The sequence below is a fragment of the Acomys russatus genome, chromosome 4 (genome assembly GCF_903995435.1).
Source record: "Acomys russatus chromosome 4, mAcoRus1.1, whole genome shotgun sequence".
Taxonomy (NCBI): domain Eukaryota; kingdom Metazoa; phylum Chordata; class Mammalia; order Rodentia; family Muridae; genus Acomys; species Acomys russatus.
The window spans coordinates 8,600,910-8,611,289 of record NC_067140.1 but is presented as its reverse complement, the minus strand read 5'-3'; positions in this window follow the sequence as shown (position 1 = coordinate 8,611,289).

Here is a 10,380-nt window from a genome sequence, read left to right as displayed (position 1 = left end):
TAGTGACATGGAGGGGGTAGAGGAGCCAGAGAAGACTGGTGTGGAGGACACTGCAGGTAATGAGCTAGGGGAAGAAATCAGTGTCCACAGAGGTGTGACTCTAGAGGCCACCCAGATGTGCACTGATGTACACTCTAATGGCATGTAGACTTGAGAACCTCTAACTAGCACGGGTCTTCCCAAGGTCCTGTAACACAAATAGTACAAACACCTTTTAAGCTTATTTGTTGCACAAGAACAATTTTGGGATGTTCTGAAATCTCCCAGCTAAGATATAAAATAAACTTGTTAAGTGATTTCTAAAGTTTGTCAACAGCCCCAAAATGTATGGCATCACTTTTAAGGGACTAGGGGGCTCCAAGAAACAATTTTTACACTCTTTGCAAAATGACATCACTAGCTCATTAGCATATGAAGAGGTCAAAAGTATGCCACCAACAAAAGGTGGGAAAAATTATTACAGAGTTGCACTAGTGTGCAACTGGTAAAAAGACTGTATTATACCGTTTCAACCCATCTGCCTCTGTCAGTCTCTGACCATTATAATGTGTCCATCACTCTATTTCTGGGTTATGACTTTGAAGCAAAAAATTCCTTTTTAGCTTTTTCTACTCCTTGGTGTCAAGAGCCATATCAAGCCCTCAGAGATGGTCTCACTCCTCAGCTCTCAGCACCGGGAATATTCTGTGACATGGAGGTGAAAGTAGACAGAGGGTTGTCAATCCTGTTCAAAATATCTATATTTTATGTTCTGTTTTGTTTTTCTGAGCTAGAGTCTCACTGTTTCACTGTGTGGCCCAGGCTGGCTTAGAACTTGGGATCTTCCTGACTCCGTCTCCCAAATGCTGAAAATGAAGGAGAGGGCCACCATGCCTGCCTTGCACCTACAATAGCATGAATGAGTGCAGAAACAGGACTATCTTACAGTACCTTCTCACTATGTGTCAGATACACTACGTTCTTTATTGGATAACTGAACATATTTGATAGCAAGTACTATCATCATTACATTTATAAGTGGAAAAACTGAAGTTTACAAAGGCAATGAAGATAGATTCCACAACATGAACTTTTGGCCACTAACGTGATTCTACAGTCGTGTGCCATGTGACACTATTTCAGACAGTAGTGAACCACATACAGGCCCATGACCTATACACACCACATCCATACAGGCCCATGACCTATACACACCACATCCATACAGGCCCATGACCTATACACACCATATCCATACAGGTCCATGACCTATACAACCATAGCCATACAGTCCATGACCTATACCACCCATATTCCATACAGGTCCATGACCTATACACACCATAGCCATACAGGTCCATGCCCTATACACACATATCCATACAGGTCCATGACCTATACACACCATAGCATACAGGCCCATGACCTATACACACCATATCCATACAGGCCCAGACCTATACACACCATATCCATACAGGTCCATGACCTCTACACACCATATCCATACAGGTCCCATGACCTATAACACCACATACCATACGGCCCATGACCTATAACACACCATCATCCATACAGGCCATGACCTATACACACCATAGCCATACGGTCCATGACCTATACACACCATAGCCATACAGGTCCATGACCTATACACCATAGCCATCCAGGTCCATGACCTATACCACCCACATCCATACAGGTCCATGACCTATACACACCACTATCCATACAGGTCCATGACCTATACACACCATATCCATACGGTCCATGACCTATACACACCATATCCATACAGGTCCATGACCTATACACACCATAGCCATTACAGGTCCATGACCTATACACACCATATCCATTACAGGTCCATGACCTATACACACCATATCCATACAGGTCCATGACCTATACACACCACAATCCATACAGGTCCATGACCTATACACACCATAGCCATACAGGTCCATGACCTATACACACCATATCCATACAGGTCCCATGACCTATACACACCACATCCATACAGGCCCATGACCTATACACACCATATCCATACAGGTCCATGACCTATACACACCATAGCCATACAGGCCCATGACCTATACACACCATAGCCATACAGGCCCATGACCTATACACACCATAGCCATACAGGTCCATGACCTATACACACCATAGCCATACAGGTCCATGACCTATACACACCATAGCCATACAGGTCCATGACCTATACACACCCGTAGCCATACAGGCCCATGACCTATACACACCATAGCCATACAGGCCCATGACCTATACACACCATAGCCATACAGGTCCATGACCTATACACACCATAGCCATACAGGTCCATGACCTATACACACCATAGCCATACAGGTCCATGACCTATACACACCGTAGCCATACAGGCCCATGACCTATACACACCATAGCCATACAGGCCCATGACCTATACACACCATAGCCATACAGGCCCATGACCTATACACACCATAGCCATACAGGCCATGACCTATACACACCATATCCATACAGGCCCATGACCTATACACACCATAGCCATACAGGCCCATGACCTATACACACCGTAGCCATACAGGCCCATGACCTATACACATCACATCCATACAGGCCCATGACCTATACACACCATATCCATACAGGTCCATGACCTATACACACCATAGCCATACAGGCCCATGACCTATACACACCATATCCATACAGGTCCATGACCTATACACACCACATCCATACAGGTCCATGGCCTATACACACCATAGCCATACAGGCCCATGACCTATACACACCGTAGCCATACAGGCCCATGACCTATACACACCATAGCCATACAGGTCCATGACCTATACACACCATAGCCATACAGGCCCATGACCTATACACACCATAGCCATACAGGCCCATGACCTATACACACCATATCCATACAGGTCCATGACCTATACACACCACATCCATACAGGCCCATGACCTATACACACCATATCCATACAGGTCCATGACCTATACACACCATAGCCATACAGGTCCATGACCTATACACACCATATCCATACAGGCCCATGACCTATACACACCATAGCCATACAGGTCCATGACCTATACACACCATATCCATACAGGTCCATGACCTATACACACCATAGCCATACAGGCCCATGACCTATACACACCATAGCCATACAGGTCCATGACCTATACACACCATAGCCATACAGGGTCCATTGACCTATACACACCACATCATACAGGTCCATGACCTACACCACACCATATCCATACAGGCCCATGACCTATACACACCATATCACATACAGGTCCATGCCTATACCACCCATATCCATACAGGCCCATGACCTATACACACCATATCCATACAGGTCCATGACCTATACACACCATATCCATACAGGTCCATGACCTATACACACCATATCCATACAGGTCCATGACCTATACACACCATAGCCATACAGGTCCATGACCTATACACACCATATCCATACAGGTCCATGACCTATACACACCACATCCATACAGGCCCATGACCTATACACACCATAGCCATACGGTCCATGACCATACACACCCTATCCATACAGGTCCATGACCTATACACACCACATCCATACAGGCCCATGACCTATACACACCATATCCATACAGTCCCATGACCTATACACACCATAGCCATACAGGTCCATGACCTATACACACCATAGCCATACAGGTCCATGACCTATACACACCGTAGCCATACAGGCCCATGACCTATACACACCATAGCCATACAGGCCCATGACCTATACACACCATAGCCATACAGGCCCATGACCTATACACACCATAGCCATACAGGCCCATGACCTATACACACCATATCCATACAGGCCCATGACCTATACACACCATAGCCATACAGGCCCATGACCTATACACACCGTAGCCATACAGGCCCATGACCTATACACATCACATCCATACAGGCACATGACCTATACACACCATATCCATACAGGTCCATGACCTATACACACCATAGCCATACAGGCCCATGACCTATACACACCACATCCATACAGGTCCATGGCCTATACACACCATAGCCATACAGGCCCATGACCTATACACACCGTAGCCATACAGGCCCATGACCTATACACACCATAGCCATACAGGTCCATGACCTATACACACCATAGCCATACAGGCCCATGACCTATACACACCATAGCCATACAGGCCCATGACCTATACACACCATATCCATACAGGTCCATGACCTATACACACCACATCCATACAGGCCCATGACCTATACACACCATATCCATACAGGTCCATGACCTATACACACCATATCCATACAGGTCCATGACCTATACACACCATATCCATACAGGCCCATGACCTATACACACCATAGCCATACAGGTCCATGACCTATACACACCATATCCATACAGGTCCATGACCTATACACACCATAGCCATACAGGCCCATGACCTATACACACCATAGCCATACAGGCCCATGACCTATACACACCATAGCCATACAGGCCCATGACCTATACACACCATAGCCATACAGGCCCATGACCTATACACAACCATATCCATACAGGCCCAATGACCTATACACAACCATATCATACAGGCCCATGACCTATACACACCATAGCCATACAGGTCCATGACCTATACACACCATAGCCATACAGGTCCATGACCTATACACACCATAGCCATACAGGCCCATGACCTATACAACACCATAGCCATACAGGCCCATGACCTATACACACCATATCCATACAGGCCCATGACCTATACACACCATATCCATACAGGTCCATGACCTATACACACCATAGCCATACAGGCCCATGACCTATACACACCACATCCATACAGGTCCATGGCCTATACACACCATAGCCATACAGGCCCATGACCTATACACACCGTAGCCATACAGGCCCATGACCTATACCACCATAGCCATACAGGTCCATGACCTATACACACCATAGCCATACAGGCCCATGACCTATACACACCATAGCCATACAGGCCCATGACCTATACACACCATATTCATACAGGTCCATGACCTATACACATCACATCCATAACAGGCCCATGACCTATACACACCTATCCATACAGGTCCATGACCTATACACACCATATCCATACAGGTCCATGACCTATACAACAACCATATCCATACAGGCCCATGACCTATACACACCATAGCCATAAGGTCCATGACCTATACACACCATATCCAACAGGTCCATGACCTATACCACACCATAGCCATACAGGCCCATGACCTATACACACCATAGCCATACAGGCCCATGACCTATACACACCATAGCCATACAGGCCCATGACCTATACACACCATAGCCATACAGGCCCATGACCTATACACACCCATAGCCATACAGGCCATGACCTATACACACCATATCCATACAGGCCCATGACCTATACACACCATAGCCATACAGGTCCATGACCTATACACACCATAGCCATACAGGTCCATGACCTATACACACCATAGCCATACAGGCCCATGACCTATACACACCATAGCCATACAGGCCCATGACCTATACACACCATATCCATACAGGCCCATGACCTATACACACCATATCCATACAGGCCCATGACCTATACACACCATATCCATACAGGCCCATGACCTATACACACCATAGCCATACAGGTCCATGACCTATACACACCATATCCATACAGGTCCATGACCTATACACACCATAGCCATACAGGTCCATGACCTATACACACCATATCCATACAGGCCCATGACCTATCACACCATAGCCATACAGGTCCATGACCTATACACACCATAGCCATACAGGTCCATGACCTATACACACCATATCCATACAGGTCCATGACCTATACACACCATAGCCATACAGGCCCATGACCTATACACACCATAGCCATACAGGTCCATGACCTATACACACCATAGCCATACAGGTCCATGACCTATACACACCATAGCCATACAGGCCCATGACCTATCACACCATAGCCATACAGGTCCATGACCTATACACACCATATCCATTGTATTTTGTGTATGTACAGTCTACAGTGTAGGCGCAATGAAGGAACAATACATTTTTCAAAACATACCCCCATTGGTAATTCTTTGTCAGTTTCTTATCACTGAGATGCGCATGCCATAAAGTATAAATTAGCATTTTTGCTAAATGAACACATTATGTACATGTATGTATGTGTGTATATGTATATGTGTATATATACATATATGCATATAAATGAGTTATTTAGACATAAGGAAGACTCAGGAAACTTACTTTAAGCCTTCTGAATTTATTGTTGAATTGTGGGCACGTGTTCCATTAAAGTTAATTAAATTGGTCTTTTTAATTGTGAGATGTTTCAAATATTTCTATAACTAAAGGAATAATATAACAAAACTCCATACCCCCACCCAACTATAGGCACCTGTGTTGGTTCCATAGCTCAACTGTTATAATTACGTCACAATGAATAGGGATCCCTTTGAAATTGAGGTTGAATTTTTTTATATGAATACCCAAATGTGGAGTGGCTGGACCATGTAGATAAACTGGGTAGCCATTTTACTGAGTAAAATAACACCCAGAGAACATCATATTCTTTGCATGTGGAGTCTGAAAAATTCAAGCTGGCAGAAAAGGTGGTTACCATGGACAGGTAGGATGGCCAAGTAAAATGGTGCTCCCCAAAAGGCACAGACATTCAGCTACTAGATGAATGAGTCAGGGAGACTAAACGCACTGCACGGCAACAGTAATCAGTAATATTGTGTTATGTACTGGACACTTATTAAAATAATAGATTTTAAATTATTTCTCTCTAAATATCTACAGATAGACATATATATATATACATATATACATATGCATTTATATGTATATGTAATTGTGAGGCTAGGGACAGTGGGCTGTACTTCTAAGTTGATCACTCAGGAGGCAGAAGCAGAGGTCAGCCTGGATTATATAGCAAAACGATGACACACAAAAAAGTTTTGGCAGTGAACTTCCAGATCTGCAAGTAAGGTATTTTCAAATGGTAATGATTTTAATGCAATTAACTGAAACTATGGCTACGTTAATTAAGTATATAAACTATTGCACAATGCATAGAGGTGCATGTGTGTATGTGTGTGTGTTGTGTGTGTGTTTATGTATTTGTGTGTGTGCATGCTTCTGTGTGCTCAGTACCCATGAAGAGCTCATGCATGTAGAGCCCGGAGGTCAGTGTCAAGTGTCTTCCTCACTCATTCTCAACCTTACATTTGGAGACAGTGTCTAGTTCTGAACCAGAAGCTCACGAATCCAGCTAGACTGTCTGGCCACTAAGTTCTAAGATACACCTGTCTCAGAACCCTGAGTGCTGGAGATACAAGTGCAAATTGCTGTATCCCGCTTTTACATAGACCTTGAGGACCTTAACAGAGGTCAACTGAGTCATCTCCCCAGCATCGTTCTATATAGGTTGATTAGCCGATCATGTGCCAATAAAGCTGAGGGAAAAGAAATAAAACATTTCACTTTTTTTTTTTTTACAAAGAAGAAATGTGATATGATGCCTGCAAAATTGGGGCGTTGCCTTCTCTCCCATGCCCACCCTTTCACTATCTCTTCATGCTCGTTACACAAAAATACGCCATTTCTATAAACACTGTACAGTGACCCTACCAGTATTCCAAGCGTCTCTTCCTGAATGGGTACACTCTACTCGGTTCGTAGTAAACGTTTCATCAACTATGTGTGCTTTGAGGTCACAGACACCTCCAAGCTTCATTCAAGATAGACTTACACAAAGTTTGCCTGTTGCCCTGTTGTCTTACAGTGTTTTTCAATGGAGAAGTAGAGTATATAACCCACTTCCCCCACTGAAGGGTGCTCAGTCTGCATCTACTTTAATGAACATACGGTTTTTGTCCCTAAGCTGATAACAGTATTAAATGGGTTACAAAATCCTGTGGTATCAAGCTCTCCTTGAATTCCAAGATCAACCACACTGGGCCATCCTCTATTTTTCTTGTTCTTCAGGTTGTAACTGCTTTGTTTTGTTAGACTGGTTTCTTCCCGTTGTATATGTGTTTCCCCATCTGTATTTATAACTGAGTGTGAGCTACAGTTCCTTGTGTCTCAGCATCCTCACCCACCTGGCATCAAGTTTAACTAACGCCATCTAGTAAGCTGGGTAACTTTCTGGTCTTGGTTTTTGTCCCAAGTTATAGTACATTTATTTGTTTGGAGGGTCCATGCATGGGGCACATGTGCCAGTCAAATGACAACTTGTGGGAGTCAGCTCTCTCCTTCCACCACGTAGATTCCATGGCTGGACCTCAGGATGTCAGGCTTGGTGGCAAGCATCTTTACCTGATGAGCCCTACTTTTCTTCTGGGGTTCTGTTTTCTTTCCTTTTCATTCTAGTGCTGGGAGTCTAATTCCACATAGGCAAGTTCTCCAACACTGACTTACACCCCAAGCCCTATCCACCTTTCTGCATTCTCTGAAATATCTGCTTACCAGAGGACACTTGGTGCGAAAAAATGTAGACCCATAACACGATTTATAATTGATGCTTGCTGATACTTTTCTTTTTCTCTTCCTCCTCTTCTTCTTCCTCTTCTTCTTCCTCTTCTTCTTTCTCCTCCTCCTCTTCCTCATTCTCTTCTTCCTTTTCATCTTTCTCTTCTTCTTCTTCCTCTTCTTCCTCTTCCCCTTTTTCTCCTCTTCCTCTTCTTCTTTTTATTATTATTATTATTATTATTATTATTATTATTATTATTATTCAGTTAACTTGACTATCATTTTTTAATAAAAAAGTTTTATCTAAGTTTTCACATAATTAACATGTTTTTTTCTTAATTTTTTTTCTGTGGTAGCTCACCCTTCTTTTGCTTTCAATGCTCTCATCTCTGACTTCTTTCCCAGTGAAGTCTTGCCAGAGAACTATCCTTATCAGCAGTGTTTTAAAACAAAAAAACTAAGCAACCCTTTCTGCTGCTCACACATGGGCTTTGTTTGTTTTGTTGTTGCTTCATTTTGCTTTGTTTTAACCACTTGGAATCACATGTACCTGTACTGAGGCGAGTCTCCTTGGTTGGGCGGTCTTTGGGGTATGGAAGAAAAGGCACTCACCATGATGACCAGGACACACAGTTTGTGAAAGTACCATGGTAAAGAGCCAAGATGAACAAATGAGAATGGGAGAACTGAACAGAGGGGTCTCGGTGGAGTCCTTGCTTGCCACCCTTGACGGAGCACCCTTGAGTTTGTCTTAAAAAGAAAACCAGTGTATGACTTCTTACGAAGAATGAAACTGTTCTTGTGGGCAGCACATGCACAGGCAGACCTCACCACTGCTGCTACCGATGTCAGAATTACTATTGGCTTCGCTCAGGTGGAGGACTCTATGCAGGGCCAGCCAAGGCCTTCCCCTCACGCCCCTACAATCTCAGGCACAGCACAACTAGACCAGAGCAGTCCTCATGGGTAGAAGGCAGGTCCTGGCCTGGCCCTAGGAGACTTAAGGACTCATTTTATCAGCTGTTTCCCACAAGCAATAAGACCCACATTTTTATAGAGTAGACAGTGTGGTTTTGAAAATGTAGAATTTCATAACTAGTGATTCCCAGATACTATGTCAATGCTCTCAAGAGTGGAATTATACACAGGGCTGGTATAATTATACCCTAGCCTGCTTGTATAACATGGTGCTGTTTAAACTGGTCTCCCTCATGTCCCAGGGGTTCCACACACCAAATGTCTCCTTCTCACTACCACATACCAACGGCAGACAAGCCACCTGCCCCACACTCAATTCATGCAAAATTTTAACAGTCAGCATTCACATAACTGTTCGTTTCAGGAAAATGCTACACTTTGAAACATATCCTTTGCTGTAAGGATCACACGTTTCTCAGAACAAGGAACCAAATGTGCCCCTTTGGCCTCCTCTATGATATTTGATATGGAAGGCAATATCACTAGGGCCTTTGGGTCTCAGTATAAAATCACAATGATAAAAACCAACAGGCATCATTGTATAAACTATGGGATCATGTTCATAGGCTCAGAATTCTTTCTTGTGTGTATATGCACACACATGTACACACCGACTCCTCGGTTTTTCGCTCGTTTTAGCTCAACAGTTGGAAACATGATTACACTGGCTTGAGAGAGGCTAACAATGTAATGGAAGCTGCATAGAAAATAGCCAGTGAGTGAGGACAGAAGACCAAGAGAAGCTGCAAAGTCATGAATGAAAGGGAAGCAAGCAAAGAGTGGAAGA